Consider the following 20112-nt stretch of genomic DNA (forward strand, 5'->3'; position numbering starts at 1 on the left):
CACATCTGTTACGGTGAGCGCTCCGGCCCGGTGATCCAACAGTGAGCGCTCACCTCCCTGCTCTCCTCGCCACGATTCACATCGTGGGACCCGCCCCCATATGAGTTGCGACCTGCTTTTCACCTGCCTCCGCTCTGTTCTCTGGTTCCCGGCACGCGCGCCCCCACCTCCTAGGGCATTCACGCGCTGGCTTCTTGAAATTTAAAGGGCCATTTCATTGGTGCCTGGTCCTTCTGCCAGGTTATTTAAGGCATCTCCTCCCCTTCCTTTCTGCCGGATCTTCAAAGCCCCATAGCCTGAGATTAAGATTTTCTATTGTTCTGTGGCCTTGCCCATGTTTTCTGACCCTTCTGCTACATTAACTGACGACTCATCCTTGCCACCTGCCCTGACCTTTCTGCTAAGTCTGACTACGCCTCTGCCTCATCCTTCTGTACCTCTCTTTGCCCAGCTACATGTGTGGTCGAGTCGTATCCGGGGTAGTGACCTGGGTGTCGCCTGCCGCAGCAAGCTTATCCTGCCTTGTGGCAGGCTCTGGTGAATACCAGTGTCATCTGCCACACAGGTCAGTGGATCCACATCCAGCGTTGTGACAGCAAGATCCAGCCATGGATCCCGCTGGGGTACATTTGCCCGATAACCCGGATCTCGCCTCTATCGTGGCTCTCCATCGTAGCAGTTGGCCCAGCAGGCGCAACAATTAAATCAGTTGTCCACCATGATGCAGCAGTTTTCTGCCCAGCAGCAAACATAGCAGCCACAGCCTCCTCCTGCTCCTGTGTTGCCTCTCGCTCCTGCAGTCGCCTTGGGACCCAAGCTCCATCTGTCTCTTCCTGAGAAGTATGAAGGGGATCCCAAGTCTTGTCGTGGATTTGCGGCACAGTGCTCTATGCACATTGAACTAATGGTGGAACAGTTCCCAACAGAAGGAGCCAAGGTGGACTTTGTTGTCAATCTCTTAACTGGAAGGGCCCTGGCCTGGGCAACCCCGTTATGGGATTGCAGTGATCCACTCACAGCTAGTCTTCAGGCCTTTTTGACAGAATTCCGAGCTGTATTTGAAGAACCTGCACAAGTCTTTTTCAAGGCAACTCCTATGTAGGCAAGTATGACATCTGTTTCCATACCCTGGAATCAGAGCTATCTTGGAATAATGAAGCTCTGTGTACCATTTTCAAAAGAGGTCTTTCTAGCCATATTAAGGATGCCCTTGCTGCCCGGGAACTGCTTTCTACTCTGAATGATCTCATACACTTGGCCTCTCGGATTGATATCTGTTTCTCTGGACAACGTGAGGAACAACTTCAGGAAAGGGACTCTGCACAACCTCGGCATCAGTTCCTCAGAGATTGTCCTCTGCATCCCCAGTCACAGGGAAATGCTCGCACCTAGGTTTTGTGGGAGAGGCCTCCCCAGGTGTTAATACCTCCTTTCCACACTTGAATTTGATGGTCCAGCTTTCTCTACTCTCCAAAGAGACTATTTATGTGCTTGCCTTCCTGGACCCTGGTTCCACAAGAAATTTTATTGATGCCTCCATAGGTATTGTCTGCCTGTGTCCCGCCTTTTGAAGCCTTTTTACATCTCTTCTGTCAACAGAGAAAAGCTGGACTGTACTGTCTTATTCCGTATTGAAACCTTATCTATGCAGGTTGGAGTCTTGCATAAGGAGAACTTGTCCTTCTATGTACTTCCTCATTGCACCTCCTCTCTTCTGCTAGGCCTACCTTGGTTGCAACTCCATGCCCCGCAGCTGGATTGGAAAATCGGAGAAATATTCATTTGGGGACCTTACTGCAGCACCATCTGTTTTAATACTCTTATGTCTAAGTTGGAGTCTCCTTCTACTCTACTGCCTGGTTTGCCCTCATTTCTTCAGGACTTTGCTGACTTATTCAGTGAGAAGCAAGCTGAAGATTTACCACCTCATCATCCCTACGATTGTCCTATAGACTTATTGCTCGGGACCACACCTCATCGGGGTAGAATTTACCCCTTGTCTATTCCCAAAACTCAGGCAATGTCAAAATACATTCAAGGATACCTTCAAAAAGGCTTTATCATTAAATCTTCTTCCCCTGCCGGAGCCAGATTCTTATTTGTGGAAAAAAAAATATGGTTCTTTGCGACCTTACATTGATTATTGTGGCCTGAATAAAATTACAGTCAAGAACCCCTATCCACTTCCATTGACCTCGGAATTATTTGATCTTCTGCTTGGAGTGAGGATCTTCTCAAAACTTGACCTTCGTGGAGCCTATAACTTGATTCGCATATGAGAAGGTGACGAATGGAAGACTGTGTTTAATACTCGAGATGGACATTTTTAGTACCTTGTGATGCCATTCAGACTCTGCAATGCTCCTGCAGATTTCCAGGAGTTTGTCAATGATATCTTTTGGGACCTCCTATACTCCTGTGTCGTAGTCTATTTGGACAACATTCTCATCTACTCGCCCAATGTTCAGACTCATTGTTCCCACATCCGCCAGGTCTTACAACGTCTCCAAGACAATCATCTCTATGCTAAACTGGTGTATTTACGAAATAAACAGCCATCCTTTTCAGGGTTATATTGTTACTAGTCAAGGTCTTCAAATGGATCCTAACAAATTGTCTGCTGTACTGGATTGGCCAAGACCATCAGGCTTAAGAGCTATTCAGCGCTTTCTCGGTTTTACCAATTATTATCAGCAATTTAGTCCTCATTACTCCACCTTGGTAGTGCCCATTGTCTCTCTCACCAAGAAGATTTCTAATCATAAGGTTTGGACTCCTGAGGCTGAAGAGGCTTTCAAACAGTTAAAGTCTGCCTTCGTTTCAGCTCTGGTTTTGCCTAGACCCGATCCAGGCAAACCATTTATTTTGGAGGTGGATGCTTCTTCTGTTGGAGCTGGTGCTGTCTTGGTGCAAAAGTCTTCTAAAGGAAGAATTGTAACCTGTGGCTTTTCTTTAAGACCTTCTCTCCTGCAGAGAAAAACTATACTATGGGAGACCGCGAACTTGTGGCAATAAAGCTGGCTTTGGAAAAATGGTGTCATCTCTTGGAGGGCTTTGTACATCCAGTTACTATATACTCTGACTACAAAAACTTGCTCTAACTCCAGAATGCCAATCGACTCAATCATAGGCAGGCCCACTGGTCACTGTTCTTCCCAAGATTTGATTTCTACATTCACTTCTGTCCAGCAGAGAAGAATTTATGAGCAGACGATCTTTCCAGGTCTTCTGATGTTCTTGACCTAGAATCTCCTCCTCAAAATATCATACCTCCTAAGCATCTCATCTCTGCAGCACCAGCAAGTGTACAGCACCTCCCCCCTGGAAAGACTTTCGTATCACTCTTGGGCAGAGTTCTCAAACAATCATAAGGACTCTGAATCCACTGGGACTTCACCTTTCTTTGTGGTTTATGGACTTCATCCTTGTCCTCTTCCTCCAGAGTTACTGTGGTTGATGAGCAGGTGCAGAATTTCTCCACCATCCGGCATAAGACTCGCCAATCTCTATTGTATGCAACATCTCGTATGTAGTATCAAGCGGACAAGAAAAGGCGTTCTCCTCCCGAGTTCTCTACTGGTGGCAGAGTCTGGTTGTCATCCAAGTATATCCGCTTTAAGGTACCCAGTTATAAACTGGGCCCTCACTATCTGGGTCCTTATAAGATCAAGAAACATCTAAACCCAGTGGCCTATTCTCTCCATCTGCCCTCCTCTCTACAGATGCCGAATTCCTTCCATGTCTCCCTCTTGAAACCTGTCATCCACAACCGCTTTTCTAAAAAAAAAAAAAACATCTCACCTACTCCAATCTCTTATGTTTATGTTCTTATGTTGTTGCCATTTTTGCCATATTTGTACTTTCCCATCTTCTAAGAGTTTCTAATAGTCCTTTTATTTTTTCACAAAAAGAGCCACATGAGGGCTTGTTTTGATGGATTGCTTTTTTTTTTTTTTTTGGAATGTGATATGACCAATAATGAGTAATTGTACCAAGGATCCAAAAATACACATAAGTAAAAGGAAGGTGACTTATACGTAACTGTTATTAATAATGTTAAAAATATAATCACTCAATTGTGTGTGCAATCCCACAAATAACTAGATATGACCAATGTAGGCCAGTAACACCGGAACAAGCTATACCAGGTCTAGAAACTTATAGGTATGTAACTTAAGGAACTACATCTCCTCCGCCTACCAGAACACTTGCTTTCTTATTTTAATTCTCTGATCACTCAACAAGAAGTTTGGAAAGCGATTGAATCTCTCCCATCTCATAAGGCCCCAGGACCAAGACATGCTGACCTCACTTATCACTACCATACCTAAACCAGGTAAGCCCATATATAAAACTCCTGTGTAATGAGGGAAATCCTGTGAAAAGACCTGTCTACCTTCCGGAGCAACCCATCTACTTAATGGAAGGGATCTCCCTACTCTTTTCCAATCCACTTATCTACCCACTCTACTGGGAGGGGGTTATTATTACTGTTTAGAGCACTATAAGTGTTAAAAAGGTGCTGAGCATAAAATGTTTGTCTGGCAGGTTCTGTGGAGATGAGTTGTGGCTGGAAGAAATAGTTTGAATATGTTTTTATTCAGTATCGATATGGGGGCATTATCCAGTCACTATATGTTGGTAACGGTATGGCACAATAATATGTCCCTTGTATAGTGGTGGATAAATACTGTGTGACCACCATTCTCCTATATTCATAGACGGGGGGGCTTATTATCAAGTTTTGCCTAAGGCCTCACAAAGTTTAGAGCCCCTTCTGTCTATAGCATGCATATGCTACAGACTTAAATCTTTTGTCTTGCATAAATTATAGTAAATCTGCTGTAACCTACTAAGCCCACTCTGTTCTAAAAACATTTTAAAAAGCTGTGCACTTTATTTGAAAAACTGTGCTTGCAAAAAGAAAGTTCAGATAATTGGCTCAGTGGGTTTATAAATTCCTCACAAGGATGAGGATTAACTATTCCTAATGACAGGTACATGCCATTTACTATTTATGTACACTGCTTAGGGACACTTTTTCAACATTTTCAAGTTTGGAGGTTTAATTCCTGGGGTATGTTTTGTATGTTTTTCCACTGAATTTGCATCATCCACCCCATATCTTTGGTGTAGTCTGCTCTCTCCTTGCCCAGTGACAACATTATCATGCGTTGCCGTAGCAATGCCTCTAACTCAAGTGACAGCACTTCCTGTTTAACTCTTTATCTCCTGACTAAGTCCCTGGTGTGTCTGACAGTTACCATTTTTGGCTTGCTTGACTATTCTACATCTTGCGCTTACTCAGTCTAGAGAACGTTGCCCAGTTGCGGGTCTGTCACCTAGGACAGATCATCAGGAAGAGAGATTGTAGGCTACTTCAGGGTTGTACATTTCCATGCCCGAACATGATGTTGCTAATGAAAAAAGGCTATTTCTGCTTCAGTTTTTGGCACAAGCGACACAAAGAAGCATATGTGTATTTTACTGTGATTTTTGTATTTGGACAGAGATTTACTAACCAATATGAAAAATTGTAAATAGCCCAAACAAAATACAAGTCACACAATGCAATAGGCATGTCAGACACTCAGCAAAAATATAAATGATACCATAATACTGTTACCAAATAATACTTCCACACTTTTATCATATAATACCACAGTAACTTAATATAAACTACTAAAAAAGTCCAATAAGACAACAATGCAGTGACAACACAGTAGTAAATAGCAGTTGTACACAGGTGCCATGTAGACTTCCTATATGATTATGTTACAATCAAATCCAGAGACTCAATAGTATAGTATCATTGTCTATTATAGTAGTTATTCACATTTCTTTTCCCTTTATCAGGGAATTCAGGAGCAAAATCAAAAGAACACTGTACTGATTCAGTAGAATTGTAAGGATATAGTTACAGATCCAGGTTTAACAGACCTCTATCATATATTACAAATGGAAAACACTGCAGGGCTCCAAAATGTAATACATTTGTGTTCTTTATATGAGACAAAGTTTCAACTCCATCTGGGGCTGAGCAGCCACACATTTCAAATTATTCTGATGCTGTCTGTTTGTTTTCTAATTTCTATTTGCTTCCTAACCAGAATTACATTCCTACCTTCACAGTGATAGAATATATAATAAAATCATGGTGTTGTGTATTTATGTGAAACCTAGCATGCAATATTTTGTAGCATTTTGTAGCAAGTGTTTCAGGTAAACAGAAATTATATCTTTACATCATCTTATTAGTAAAACCTGTGAGTCATATGAGATAAAATATTACATTACCAATGCAATCTGTTCATCATAATTGATCTTTATGATGTAATAAGACTTTTGGCATTAAGCTGTTCGATATTTGGCAGCCCTGCCTGGATAGTAAATTACCTGGTATAACAGTAATATATATTCAGTTTAGCATGTTTCATAAAAAATTAAAACTAACCGAAAAGACATGAGGTATTTCTGTTGAAACATCACAACCATGTATTTTTATAATTGATATGAAGCACACATATGTGCCCTATTAAAGGGGTTATCTAGGAGTAGAAAAACAGAGCTCCTTTCTATAAAAAAACAAAACACTCCCAGTCTGTCTCCAGGTTGGGTGTGGTTCTGCAGCTCAGTTCCATTGAAGTGAATGGAGCCAAGTTGTACCACACCCAACCTGGAAACAGACAGGGAGTATTTTTTTAAATAAATTAATTCAGTTTTTTTTAATCCCTTGATAAACCCTTTAAATAAACAGTAAAAATAATGATTTTATTTATAGATGTCATACAAGTGTCCCTAGAGAATATTTGTCCTTAAAGGGGTATTCCAGTGTCCCCTCAAAATGTGTTATAAATGATGAGGCTGTAAAAAAAAAAAAAAAAAAAGTGATACCAGTCCATAAAACCTCTTTCCCTGTGTGCCCCTACCATTTCCTTGTTTCTTGTCTATTGCCCAGACAGCACACCACTGTGTCAAGTGATTGGTTGAGCAGGAGGGCCCTAAAAATATTATTAGGCATTAAGGTACTAAAAGAAGCCCCCATGGGACCTGTAGTGGGGTAGATAAATGTCTCTTTTCATTTTATTTTCTCTATTTAGAAAAAAATATATATATATATTTTTGTCCTTCCTATATAGTACTTTTTTTTTTTTTACTTTATGCCAGTTTTATTTGCACAAAATATATGATATTGTCATGTCATGTACAATTAGACAAAAAAAAAAAGGACCAATAAGGAATCGCATGAAACTTTATCTATATGAACGTAATGATGATATATGAAAGCCAATATAATTTTATAGTGAAAATAATATTTTTTTTTATTTTTTTTTACAGGGGGGGCGGGGGTTGTAGGGAGGTTGGGAAATTGTACAACTGAAAAAAAGCTCTTGTACCCTGCTGGGCTGCCTATACTCTGGACACAAGATAAGATATGACTGAGCACGGAGGCATACAGGACTTGCATAACATTCTGCTGCACCCACAAATGTTGTAACTGGGTCTGTAATTCTTGCACACTTGTAGGTTGCCACACATGCTTGATTCACTATAAATCTGGCTACTAGTTAGCCAAGGAAAAGTTGCAAACTGCAGAGACATTCATGTGAAACCCTTGATGTGTGGACAAGTATTACCTTTGTGGGCTCTGCTATGAGAGACAACACATGTGGCTGCAGGATGTCCTGAACATATCGTTGAACTGTTCATGTCACTACAAGGGGTAACTGATTTCCTTATATGATGGTAATGTATTGCTCCACAGCAAAGACCTGACTGAATAACTCACCACAGCACCTCCATATTTAAACTGACCGTTGTTGGATCCCACACATGACCTGTATTCATTGCTTAGGACGGGACAGTTGTAGTCCATAGCAGTCCTCAAAGTTTCTCATTTATGACATTACTACAAATAAAGACAATGGTGGCTGGCTGTCAATGGCAATACACCTAATAGGTGCCATGACACCAAATTTACTTCTGCGAAGCTTCTAGAAATTCCACATGCAGAGACATGCAATGATGGTGCCACATGTCCCCTAAGGCAAAACTGTATAACACGTTTTGTAGCAATCCAACATTTCTTGGAACATTATTTTTTTGTCAGTGAGTATTATTGATATGTAATTTTTTTTTGCCATTGATTGAATGACACTTACTAAGCTTAAACTAAACTTAAACTAACCTTTTAGGACAAAATCATTAATATGAAAAGTAATTAAGAAAAGGTAGAAATTCTTGATAACCATGTCTAAAAAGGTCAAAGAAAAAAAAAGGCAAAATTAAATGGACCAGAAAACTGAGGAAAATGTTTGATAAATTCCCCATATTTGCCAAGATTTATCAATCAGCCTGGAACCCTAATTCTCAGTTTTTTTTCCAGAGCAACCAATCACAGCTCAGCTTTCATATATCGATTAACTCTTGTAAAAGTGAAAGTTGAGCTGTGATTGGTTGCTATGGGAAAAAACACTTGATTTTTTTTTTTTATCACACTGTTATTTTTAATTGACAAATATACTCCTTAACCCATGATGATATAGACAGGGAACATGGAGCATTCAGCACCTTTTACCTGACAGCTGTGATGGCTCATATTGCGATTTGTGACACGAAGTAGTAATTGCTGCACTTCCCCTCCTGTGCTCAGTACAGAGAAGATGAGATGTCTGCTTATATGTGACATATCTATTTGTGTTTCTGTCTATATCTATCTATCTATCTTTCTATTTAATATCTATCTATCTATCTAAACAAAGAATAAGTTGGCCAGCACTATTGATTCCAAACTATTATACGGACCTGGCTAACCTGGCTAGGTGCAGGCTGCTGGTCTAAATATACAGCAACAGGAGAATACAGCAGCACACTGCTATCACAAAGATATAGATAAAACATGAGTATATAGATACAACATGAGAAGCTATTCAGCTATGGTGCAGTAATGAAATAGTGAGATACTTAGCTTGCAATTTGGCGGCCAAATAGCTTGGACCGTCCAACCATGGTAAGGTGATCTCATTGGGACGGACCCTACACTATGAATATGCCTCTGTGTGAATAGATCAGCAGGCATTGCAGGATCTGAAACATCCAAACCACCTTATATACACCTGATAGAGGTGGGTGGGGTGCAAGAATCAACATGGAGGTAGCCACTCCCCCATATGTGTAATACAAACAAAGAATAAGTTGGCCAGCACTATTAATTCCAAACTATTATACGGACCTGGCTAACAGGTGCAGGCTGCTGGGCTAAATATACAGCAACAGGAGAATACAGCAGCACACTGATAGCACAAAGATATAGATAAAACATGAGTATATAGATACAACATGAGAAGCTATTCAGCTATGGTGCAGTAATGAAATAGTGAGATACTTAGCTTGCAATTTCAAACTATTATAAGGACCTGGATGCTGTATTGTCCTGTTGCTTTATATTTAGCCCAGCAGCCTGCACCTGTTAGCCAGGTCTGTATAATATGGCCAACTTATTCTTTGTTTTGTATTACACATATGGGGGAGTGGCTACCTCCATGTTGGTTCTTGCACCCCACCCACCTCTATCAGGTGTATATAAGGTGGCTTCGATGTTTCAGATCCGGCATATTCATAGTGTAGGGTCCATCCCAATGAGATCACCTTACCGTGGTGGGACGGTTCAAGCTATTTGGCCACCAAATTGCAAGCTAAGTATCTCACTATTTCATTACTGCACCATAGCTGAATAGCTTCTCATGTTGTATCTATATACTTATGTTTTATCTACATCTTTGTGCTAGCAGTGTGCTGCTGTATTCTCCTGTTGCTATCTATCTATATATATCTTATATCTGAAAGGTGTAGAAATGTCCTAGCAACAGGAGCTATGCTGTTTAACCCTTTAATGACAATGGACGTAGATGTACTCCATGGTGCCGTAGTACTTAACGCACCATGACGTACATTTATGCTCCGACATGGCCGCGAGCACCGGACCGCTGTTCGCGTCATGTGCGGCAGGTCCCGGCTGCTATCAGGAGCCAAGGACCCACCGGTAATGGCGGACATCCGCGATCGCGCAGATGTCCATCATTAACCCCTCAGATGCTGTGATCAATACAGATCACGGCATCTGCAGCTGTGCGGTCCGGGCCGGATTAACAATGGTGCTCATGGAGCTCGTGCTCCGGGCCCCGGGCACCCAGTAAAACAAGAGGGCCCCGGATGTCTGACTTTTTTTTTTAAATAAATAAATTTGCAGCTTTGGAGTTCAATATGTAATGTGTGCAGTATTTGTGCTGTGTGTATATAATGCATGTACAGTATGTAATGTGTGTAGTATGTGTGCTGTGTATATATAATGAATGTACAGTATGTAATGTGTGCAGTATGTGTGCTGTGTGTGTATAATGCATGTACAGTATGTAATGTGTGCAGTATGTGTGCTGTGTGTGTATAATGCATGTACAGTATGTAATGTGTGTAGTATGTGTGCTGTGTATATATAATGAATGTACAGTATGTAATGTGTGCAGTATGTGTGCTGCATGTATATAATGCATGTACAGTATGTAATGTGTGCTGTATGTGTATATAATGCATGTACAGTATGTAATGTGTGCATTATGTGTGCTGTGTGTGTATATAATACATGTACAAGATGTAATGTGTGCAGTATGTGTGTTGTGTGTGTATATAATGCATGTACAGTATGTCTTGTGTATATGAAGCATGCATGTATAGTATGTAGTGTGTACAGTATGTGTTGTGTATATGAAGCATGCATGTACAGTATGTGTGTTGTTGTGATGTACATTATGTAATGTGTACAGTATGTGTGTTGAGGTGATGTACAGTATGTAATGTGTACAGTATGTGTGTTGTAGTGATGTACAGTATGTGTGTTGTGTGTATATAATGCATGTACAGTATGTATTGTGTACAGTATGTGTGTTGTGTGTATATGATGCATTAATGTACAGTATGTAGTACAGGGGCTGAGGGATTGATCCCAATGGGTTTCACTTCTGAGACCCAATGTGATCTGAAGTTATTAAGCAGAGGAGCAGGCGGCAAGCTCCGCAACTCTGCAATGTATAAGTGTGTTTTAACTTTCATTTTTGAATCCCCCGCGGGGAGCCCTGAATGGTCGGTACTGAGGAGCCATTCAGGGCTCTCAGCGGGAGATTTAAATATGAACATTGTGAGTAGCAGGGGCCATATCTATATTAAAAGCACTGTGGGGGGCAAGATATATAGCGCTGCAGGGGGGGGCAGACATATAGCCTATATATCTAGCCCCCCAGCAGCACATTAGATATGACCCCCGCCTGCGCATTAAATATATATCCCCCACCGGCGCATTAAATATATACCCCCCGCAGCGCATGTATATGTGCCCTGGCAGCGCAGCGCTTCTATATACATATGCCACTACAGCGCTATATGTGAAGAGCATTCTAGCCGGGAGCCGGCACTATGCGCTGCTAATAGAAATACTTTTCATTCATATGGCGGCAGGGGTATATGTATATAGAAGCACTGGGGGGGGGGGCAGAAATATAGCGTTATCTGCCCCCCACAGTGCTTCTATATACATATGCCGCCGCAGCGCTTTATGTGAAAAGCATTCTAGCAGCAGCATTGGGCGGGTGCCTTTCACTTATAGCGCTGCACTGGCATAGGTATATAGAAGCGCCGGCAGGGGGTATGTATTTAATGCGCTGGCGGGGTGTATGTATTTAATGCACCGGCGGGGGTCATATCTAATGCGCTGCTGGGCGGCTAGATATATAGGCTATATGTCTGCCCCCCCTCTGCAGCGCTATATATTTTTCTCCCCACAGTGCTTTTTGGCCCCTGCTACTCCCAATGTTCATTTTTAAACCTCTTGCTGAGAGCCCTGAATGGCTCCTCAGTACCGGCCATTCAGGGCTCCCCGCGGGGGATTCAAAAATGAAAGTTAAAGCACACTAAGCTTGCTGCCCGCTCCCTTGCTTAATAACTTCGGATTGCATCGGGTCTCAAAAGTGAAACCCGATGCGATCAATCCCTCAGCCCCTGTACTAAAACCCCCATCATGGAACAGACTCTGTTCCATGATAAGGGAAGTAGTACAAACACTAATGTAGCCTCCCCAGCTGTCTGCAGACTCCTGCAGCTAGGGAATTACTACACCCATCATGGTAAAAAGTCTGTTCCATGATGGAAGTAGTAGTCCCTCAGCACTGCAAGAGTCTGCTGATGTCACCTCTTCTGAGCATGCTCAGAAGTTATAACGGATATTATAAACTGGGTGTAAACGGATAACATAAAGGCTCATCCGTTAGCCATAGACTTTAACGTTAAAAATAACGGCCGTTAATTTACTCGTTTCTTGTGACGGAAGAAAAATGAGTGCATGTGCCGTTATTTCTTCTGTCACAACTAACGGCCGTTATTCATTACGGACTATAACGAGTCATAACGGATAATGAAAAAATCCCATAGACTTTAATGGGATTGTTTAACGGCCGTTTAACAGGGCTTTTCTAATGGACATTTGTAACGGATTAATTTTAATAGTGTGAAAGCAGCCTAAGGCATTTGAGGTGACTGAAGGGTCTGGGGGTGACTGAGGGGTCACGAAGGAGAAAACAGGGGTCTGGAGGAGGGGACACGGAGGTCTGGGGGGACATAGGGGTCTGGAGGAGGACAGTAGAGAGGTTGGATTCAGCCAAACTGAGAAGAAACAGTGTGTGGCAGTATTTTCAGGGGCTTAGTGTTTGGAGGGGTTTCATTCATTCAGGGGGCACAATGTCTAACAGGCTCATATTGATTATCTTTTCATATACATGATAAGGATCTGCTGACAAAGTGAGGAACCAATGATGTCTGGGCATCACACTCTGCAGAGGAAGATTTAGCTGGAAGCCACCACCCCATCTGGACCGGATGAAGAAGAAAATGTAAGACAATAGAGAAGGTGTCACCTGTGAGCCATTATATCATTGTGTATTCTTTCTGACTAGGTGATCATGAGTGAAACTGTACCCCAATCTGTGATTTTCCAACTGTTGCAAAACTACAACTTCTATCATGCCTAAGGCTCTCAAGACATTATGGGAGTTGTAGATTTTCAGTAGGTGGAAAGCCACTGGAACTGAGGTAATTAATGAGGGTCCCAACAGATGGACCCCCACCAAAAAATGGGCTGCATAGTCTGAAATGCCCATGCCTTTGTGAAGGATTGTTAATTGTCATAATTGAAAACATGCACAGGGGGGGTTAAGGTTTAGGGATGTGCCTGTGTCGGCATTGTTTTTTTTTTTCGGGGAAGGGGGGCCCCATCATACTAAAGTGCTCCGTCCTTCAAGCAGCCTTAATCTGGCCCTGTGTACGGTACTTTAAATGGATGGTCGGATCGCCTGCAGCGTTGCCGCAGGGATCCGATCATCCAGCTTGGCAGCCGGAGGTCCCCTCACCTGGCTCCGGCTGTCTCCTGGGGTCTTCTGCTCTGGCTTGAGATCGAGCAGACCAGAGCAGAAGATCACTGATAACACTGATCAGTGCTATGCTCCATGCAGATCACTTGAACAGTTTTAACAATCAAATGATTGCTATAAATAGTCCCCTATGGGGACTATTAAAGTGTAAAAAAAAAAAAGTAAGAAAAAAGTAAGAAAAATTGCCTCCCCCAATAAAAAGGTAAAATGTCAGTTTTTCCCATTTTACCCCCCAAAAATTTGACAAATTTTTAAAATGTATACACATATTTGGTATTGCCATGTGTATAAAGGTCTGAAATATTAAAATATATTGTTAATTATCCCATACGGTGAATGGCGTTAACGTAAAAAAATAAAAAAAAGTCCAAAATAGTTGCTTTTTTGCCACATTTTATTAAAAACAAACATTTTATAAAAAAATGTATAAAATGTTAAACTTAGGCAAAATTGGTACTGATAAAAACTACAGATCATGGCACAAAAAATGAGCCCTCATATCGGCCCATATGCGGAAAAAATTGAAAGTTATAGGTGGTCAAAATAGGACAATTTCAAACATACTAACTTTGTTAAAATGGTTTGAGATTTTTTTTAAGCGGTACAATTATAGAAAAGCATATATCATTTTAATTGTATTGACCCACAAAATAAATAAAGCATGTCATTTTTACCGTAAAGTGTACAGCGTGAAAACAAAATCTTCCAAAGTTTGCTAAATTGCTTTTTCTTTTATATTTTCCCACATAAATTTTTTTTTTTGCTTGCGCCGTACATTTTATGGTAAAATAAGTGATATAATTACAAAGTACAATTGGTGACGCAAACAACAAGCCCTCATATGGGTCTGTGGATGGAAATATAAAAGTGTTATGGATTTTTAGAAGGAGAGGAGGAAAAAACAAAAATACTAAAATAAAATTGGTCTGGTCCTTAAGGCCAAAATGGTCCGGGTCCTTAAGGGGTTAAGTTACTATGAAAGTTATGCAAACAGTGTAGCTTGGCGTTTTTTTGCACCCGACCATCTCTGTGGGCTGAAAACAGGCTGGGAATGGCCAAGCAACCATGTTTTTCATTAATGGACAAACCCCTCTAATTATAACGTCTGTCTACCAAAATTAAAATAGCTGTGTGCAATAATTTATTGCTGTATGCAGTGCTTTTAAATGCTGAATTCATGTTACATTCACTTCATATAGTAAATCACCTATGTATGTGAAACAATGTGTATGGAAGCACTGTGCACACACAACTAAGCCTAAAATGATTGCTGCAAACCAGCTTTATCCCACCCATGTATTTATACACAAGCTTATAAAATGACAAAATATGGAGAAAAAACTAGAAAAAATTGGTGCTATAATAATCATTCAAGGAATACATATTGGTCCATCTTACAAAAGCCAGAAACATAAATAAAACAAAAGCAATATGTCTGTTTTCTTACAATATGATAAATATGCTTATTCTGTTTAATATGAAAGCATAAAATCAGGTCTCAAAATCCAGTAGCTCTCCCTGTAGAAAAGAAGTTCTCTTTGACAGTTACCTCCTTTGTTAAGTCCATAACGGTGGGAGATGTTGTATAACCATGGTATTGTTCTAACAAAATGACAAGAGCAGAGATATTCCCAGCACTATCTACAATGCTATGTCTATTGTCTGATGTGGTGTTTAATGATGGATGAATAAATAGAGGACATTTTTTTAAGTAAAGCTTCAGTGTTAAAATGTGCGCCTCAGAATCTCCAAGCACACTACAGGACTGGTACAAGGAGCAGTGAGCTGACCTTGTTTCGGCTTTGGTGTTAATTAAAGACTATGGTCTTTGATCTACAGCTCCAACATGTCGACAGAGGGTTCTCCTGACTGGCCATCATGCTCGTGGATCTAAGTGACTGTTATGCCCATATAAATAGGGTGACATTGAGTTTTCATGTGGATGAAACAACATAGTTTGATCAGTTACTTCAGGATCTGTTAACTCTTATGAGGAAACTGAAGCAATTACTGTCAAAATAACTGAGAATATGGTGGGATTAAAAGATTTTGAGTAAGTAAATAGAAAACAATATTACACTGCAGTTACTTGGAATTCAGAAAGTCCCGACACAGTATAGCTGAGATGTTCGTTTAGAACAACATATTAAATGAATGTGCTATAAAGCTCAAAGGGGTTATCCAGGAATTGAAAACAATAGGTAATTTCTTTCAAAAACCGCTCCATGTCTGTCTCCAGTTTGGGTGTGGTAGTACAACTTGGAACTGAGCTGCAGAACCAACCAACTGGGAGACAGTCAGGGAGAAGTTGTTAAAAGAAATTATCTATTTTTGGATTCCTGGATAAACCCTTAAAAGGCTTACTCCACTCCCCAGAGACCGGAACATTGAGTTCCGTGTTCACACCCGCCCCCTCGTGACGTCACGGCCTGCCCCCTTAATGAAAGTCTATGGGAAGGGGGCGGGCCGGCCATAGACTTGCGTTGAGGGGGCACTATGTGACGTCACATGACGGGGCGTGAACATGGAAGCCCGCACACAGCGTTCAGGAACTCAATGTTCCGGATGCTGGGGAACAGAGTAACCCTTTAAAATGTTGGCACCAGACAACTGCTCACTAATCCACAGCAGTTGCATAGTTCTGAAAGTTTGTAAATTGCACTTGTTTACATTTCAGCCCACATTTACCTCTTTTCAATTGTCACTCTCCCAGCCTAAAATTCATTACCGTCCTACTTTTTTTTTTCTTTTTTTTTCCGATCCTGCTATGTTATCTGCTATCTCTACCTGAGATAATGATAGTTTGTGAGGTGGATTGCTTAGATCTGTTTTGCTAAGCAAGCTGAACATTACAGTTGGAGGGAATGAGGCATTGGGAGGAAAAAGAGGTTGTGTTAGGGATAATGCACAGCACTATAAAATTCAGAACAGCAGGAAAGCCGTCCTATGTCTGATTTTACTTTAGCAACCAATCACAGCTCAGCTTTCATTTTCCTAGAGCTATTTAAGATATTAAATCTAAGCTGAAATTGGTTGCTATAAGCAAAATACAGTTTTTTTTCAGTTTGTGTGCACTTTTCTTTTGAAAACAGTAGAGAAATGGTCCTGCTTCTGTGTTGTTTACAGATCACTGTCCCTCACAAAGATCTTCACCTACACCTGCTTTCTCTAAAATGGCTACTCAAGCTATGTGCGAAGGCTTTTATGGTGGCTTTGACATCACCACTATGCTGCTTCCTGATTGATTTGGAGAGCTGTTTGCAAGGCATTATGGCTACCATGAGGTTATGTTATCCTTTTCCTTTCTGCAATGTTGCTGACGCTATTCTAGCAGGTTTGTGGAAACAAATATCCCAAGGTTCAGGTTTGCGTCTGACCAAACATTTAATAAAGTTTAGACTAACCAGGGTTCAATAGGTTCAATTTGCTCTTCTCTATTTATGAGTGTTTCCAGTTTTTGTCAGTTATTGTAATTCCCATTGTCTACTCTTCAACATAATTAACATACTATTATATATTTTGAATTTGATTAACACTTTCACGTGTACAATTATGATATGTGCATAAATGATGCACAAATACTTGCCCAATTATTCTTTAACCTCTTAACGACACAGGTCGTAATTGTTCTGGTACTTAATGCACCGGAACATACATTTACGTCCTGTACATGACTGCAAGTACCGGAGTGGTGCTTGCATCATGCACAACAGGTCCCGGCTCCTATCAGCAGCCAGGGACCCACTGGTAATAGTGGCCATCAGCGATCGCACTGATGTCCGCCATTAACTCCTTAGTTGCTGTGATCAATACAGATCACGGCATCAGCGACAGTGAGATCGTTAAAGTGGATGATCGGATCACCCGCAGCGCTGCCGCAGGGATCCGATCATCCAGCATGGCAGCCAGAGTTCCCCTCACCGGCCTCCAGCCATCTCCAGGAGTCTTCTGCTCTGGTCTGAGATTGAGCAGGCCAGAGCAGACGATTGCCAATAACACTGATCAGTGCCATGCCTTATGGACTGATTGCTATAAATAGTCGCCTATGGGGACATAAAAAGTATTAAAAAAAAGTTAAAAAAAGTAAAAAACATTTGAAAAATCCCCTCCCCCAATTAAAATGCAAATCATCATTTTTTCCGATCCTATCCCCAGAAAGTGTAAGAAAAAAATAATAATAAACATATTTGGTATCGCCACGTGCATAAAAATCTGAATTATCAAAATATAATGTTAATGATCTAATACAGTGATCCGCATAGACGTAAAAAAAAAAATTGTACAGCATGAAAACACATGTGGCTGTAGGATGTCCTGCACATATCATTGAACTGTTTGTGTCACTACAAGGGGTAACTGATTTTCTTATGCGATGGCAATGTATTGCTCCATAGCAAAGACATGACTGAATTACCTCAGCCTCAACTCACAACAACTCCTCCATATTTAAACTGACTTTTGTTGGATCAGTTGTAGTCCACTGCAGTCCTCAAAGTTTCTCATTTATGACATTACTGCAAATAAAAACAATGGTGGCTGGCTGTCAGTGGCAGTACACCTAATAGCATCTAAGCATCTAGAAATGCCACATGCAGAGACAGGGGTGTGCAATGAAAGTGCCACATGTGTCTTGCCTGTAGGATCCAAATATCTCTACTGGTGTTTGGCTTAGGCTATCTATAGCCAGTTCACTGTGTGTGTGTGTGTGTGTGTGTGTGCCCTCATAGAACAGCCTAGATGGTGTACAATTTGTCAAAAGTATAATCCTGCTTCTATCACTCCAATTATATGACCCTCTCAAAGTCTGTCAACAGGCCAAAATGTCTTTGAGTGTGTTGTAGTGGTATGTCTAGCAGTCAATGATATCTCACCAAGAGGTACACTATCGTAATTTGCTTCATAAAAACTTATTATAGAGCAATGAGGATAGTACTTTTACGCCCTTTATGCCCCTGAGGCATAACTGTATGACAGGTTTTGTAGTAATCCAACATTTCTGGGAGCATTATTTTTTTTTTGTCAATGAGTATTATTGATATGTAGTTTTTTCACCATTGATTGAATGAAGTTAACAAAAAAAAAATGTAAATAAAAAAAGCTATGACACTTAAGCAACGCCCCCTTTTAGGACATAAATCATTATTATGAAAAAGTCATTAAGAAAAGGTACACAGTCTTGATAAGGGTGTCTAAAAAGTCAAATAAAAAAGGTAATATGGACCAGAAAGCTGAGGAAAATGTTTGATAAATTCCCCATATTTGCTCAGATTTATCAGTCAGCCTGAAACCCTAATTGTCTGTTTTTTCCATAGCAACCATTCACAGCTCAGCTTTCATATATTAACGAGCTCTTGTAAAAGTGAAAGTTGAGCTGTGATTGGTTGCTATAGGAAAAAACAGACAATTGGGGTTTCAGACTGATTTTTTTTTTATCAAACTGTTATTTTGAATTCATAAAAATACTCTTTAACCCATGATAATACAGACAGGGAACATGGAGCAATCAGCACCTTTTACCTGACAGCTGTAACGGCTCCTCCTGCTATTTATGACATTAAGCAGTAACTGCTGCACTTCCCCTCCTGTGCTCATTTCAGAGAAGATAAGAGTACTTCTTATCTGTGACATATCTATTTGTATTTCTGTCTATATCTATTGATCTATATATCGATCTTTACATTTCATATGTATCTATATATCTATGTTATATCTGAAAGGTGTAGAAATGTCCTAGCACCGGGAGCTATGCTGTTTAAGTTACTCTGAAAGTTATGCCGACCATCTCTGTGGGCTGAAAACAGGTTCGAAACGGCCATGCAATCATCTTTTTCATTAGTGGACAAACCCCTCTAATTATAGCGTCTGTCTACCAAAATTAAAGCATAATCTTCAACAAAATCAAAACCAGGTAAGATCTTCTTAGAAATAAACCACCATTGGATATTTCTGATCTTAGTTACATCAAGTACATAAGAAAAGCAGAAACTGGAATGAGAACTGTGAACTGAATGTATTTATTGCTGTATGCAGCGCATTTAAATGCTGAATGCATGCTACATTCACTTCATATAGTAAATCACCTATGTATGTGAAACAATGTGTATGGAAGCACTGTGCACACACAACTAAGCCTAAAATGATTGCTGCAAACCAGCTTTATCCCACCCATGTATTTATACACAGGCTTGTAAAATGACAAAATATGGAGAGAAAAACTAGAAATAAATTGGTGCTATAATAATCATTCAAGGAATACATCTTGGTCCAGCATTGATTTATCAGTTTTGAATTTATTATTCAAATACAAATTGTATAAAAACATTTCTATATATAACAAAAATCAGAACATGGGAATTATGTATGTCATCTTACAAAAGCCAGAAACATAAATAAAACAAAAGCAATATGTCTGTTTTCTTACAATATGATAAATATGCTTATTCTGTTTTATATGAAAGCATAAAATCAGGTCTCAAAATCCAGTAGCTCTCCCTGTAGAAAAGAAGTTCTCTTTGACATTTACCTCCTTTGTTAAGTCCATAACGGTGGGAGATGTTGTATAACCATGGTATTGTTCTAACAAAATGACTAGAGCAGAGATATTACCAGCACTATCTACAATGCTATGTCTATTGTCTGA

At 40.4% G+C, this 20112-nt stretch overlaps 1 protein-coding gene across 1 annotated transcript in view; it reads right to left on the bottom strand.

Annotated features, from left to right (window-relative positions):
• The window catches only part of CDH9 (cadherin 9), a 212072-nt gene that overhangs the window by 99047 nt on the left and 92913 nt on the right, over positions 1–20112 (bottom strand). The gene's annotated exons all lie outside the window — the stretch shown is intronic.

This window comes from Hyla sarda, chromosome 5 (assembly GCF_029499605.1).
Source record: "Hyla sarda isolate aHylSar1 chromosome 5, aHylSar1.hap1, whole genome shotgun sequence".
In the NCBI taxonomy this organism is placed as follows: domain Eukaryota; kingdom Metazoa; phylum Chordata; class Amphibia; order Anura; family Hylidae; genus Hyla; species Hyla sarda.